At 47.5% G+C, this 2,259-nt stretch overlaps 1 non-coding gene across 1 annotated transcript; it reads right to left on the bottom strand.

Moving 5' to 3' along the window:
- Positions 1-1,208: 1,208 nt before the first annotated feature.
- TRNAT-CGU lies at positions 1,209-1,280 on the bottom strand. The gene has a single exon. It is a non-coding gene; the product is annotated as a tRNA-Thr (tRNA).
- Positions 1,281-2,259: the final 979 nt, after the last annotated feature.

Here is a 2,259-nt window from a genome sequence, read left to right as displayed (position 1 = left end):
TCTGTACAATGGGGATGGAGACTGTGAGCCCCATGTGGGACAAGTGACTGTGTCCAACCCGACTTGCTTGTATCCACCCCAGGGCTTAGTACAGTGCCTGGAACATAGTAAGCGCTTAACAAATATCATTATTATTATGGTATTTATTATTTTGGAATGTGTTAGGTGCTTATTACTTATCAGGCACTGTTCTAAGCGCTGGGGCAGAAACAAGATAATCAGGTTGGATTATCCTGTCCCACATGGGGCTCACAGCCTTGATCCTCATTTGGCAGATGGGGGAACTGAGGCACAGGGAAGTCAAGGGACCATCCCAAGGTCACTTAGCAGACATTATTATTATTATTACAATACAATAATAAGCAGGCACATCCCCTGGCCGACTACTCTACCTAGTTGGAGAGCGCTCTTGCTCTAGGCTAAGTTTCCTAAATATGTGCCTCTGTGGCAAGCAAGTCTGTCCCCTAAAATTGCCGGGCACCGCGTACATCTGCACGAAAATTAATGGGAATAAGACGAAAATGCAGTATTTATGCTCTGGCTAAAATGCATCTTTGGTTGGGGGGTGACATCTATCTCTTCTCATCCCGTGGCAAATAGGGATCGATCGAAAGAACTCCAAATCCGAGAATTTGGGCCCGAGGAGGCCCAAATTTTGAATTTGGAATGGAAAATCCAGCTGTGTGGGAAGGGAGGTGAGGAGGGTTGCATGGTGGCAAGGAGCGTTTAGAACAGTGCTTGGCACGTAGTAAGCGCTTAATAAATACCATCATCGTTATTATTTAGACTGTAAACCCGTCACTGGGCAGGGACTGTCTCTATCTGTTGCCGAATTGTCCATTCCAAGCGCTTGGTACAGTGCTCTGCACATAGTAAGGGCTCAATAAATACTTTTGAATGAATGATTCAGGAGGCCAGCTGCAAAGCCACGTCGTCCTCGGGCCGGTGCGGGAAGAGGAGCGTGTTTCCAGAGGTTTGCATCCCACCTGCGGACTTCCCGAGCTAAAAGAGGGAGCTTTGGCAGCTGGAATGCTAGCTTGTGCAGGGGAATCCTCTGCATCAAGGAGAAGGAAAAAAAATACAAAAGGCTGCTCTTTGCGGCCCGAGAAAGGGGTAAAAAGACCTCCAGGGTGCTTTCGGTCCCTCCCTGCATTGGAACAAATGCGAAACGATCCTAAAAATTTGCCCACTTGGGACCTTCCCACGCTAGGCACGGACGGGGTTCGAACCCGTGATCTTCGGTTTACGAGACCGACGCCTTACCACTTGGCCACCGCGCCTGCGTTAGAAAAGGCGGCCGGTTGGGCTTCTATCCTGGCGCCGCTCCCGCGGCCTCGCCGGCGCGGGGACGAGCACGTACGGGGAGTCGTGCGTCTTGTCAAGGGGGTGGTGCGTCCCTGCCGTCTGGCCTTGCTCCCCTTTGCTGCTCTGTGGCCATTCACCCCCCCCACCCCAAAGCCACGGTCCCGTCCAGTCAAATCGATCAAATTTCCAGTCAAATATCACTAATTAGTGATATTTATTGAGCTCCCTGATTGCCCTCTATCTACCTCAGCGCTTATAACAATGTTGGTATTTGTTAAGCGCTGACTATGTGCAGAGCGCTTGGGAGAGTGCCATACGACAAAAGGACCAGACACGTCCCCTCCCTGTAACGAACTTCCTAATTATTATTATTATCTGTAAAATGAGGTAACTGATGAGGTATTTTACAGATAATAATTATCTATAAAATGGGGATTCACTGGGAGCCTCACGTGGGACAACCTGATTACCCTGTATCTACCCCAGCGCTTAGAACAGTGCTCTGCACATAATAAGCGCTTAAATGCCAACGTTAATTAAACAAAAAAGCACAGTTGGAAACGACAGCTTGTTCCTCTGAAATCTGGAAGCTGCCAATTTTATTAATAATAATAATAATGTTGGTATTTGTTAAGCGCTGACTATGTGCAGAGCGCTTGGGAGAATGCCATACGACAAAAGGACCAGACACGTCCCCTCCCTGTAACGAACTTCCTAATTATTATTATTATCTGTAAAATGAGGTAACTGATGAGGTATTTTACAGATAATAATAATAATCTGTGAAATGGGGATTCACTGTGAGCCTCACGTGGGACAACCTGATAACCCTGTATCTCCCCCAGCGCTTAGAACAGTGCTCTGCACATAATAAGCACTTAAATACCAACGTGAATTAAACAAAAAAGCCCAGTTGGAAACGACAGCTTGTTCCTCTGAAACATGGAAACTGCT

Source organism: Ornithorhynchus anatinus, chromosome 2, assembly GCF_004115215.2.
Source record: "Ornithorhynchus anatinus isolate Pmale09 chromosome 2, mOrnAna1.pri.v4, whole genome shotgun sequence".
NCBI lineage: Eukaryota > Metazoa > Chordata > Mammalia > Monotremata > Ornithorhynchidae > Ornithorhynchus > Ornithorhynchus anatinus.
This window is presented reverse-complemented; position numbering and strand designations above follow the sequence as displayed.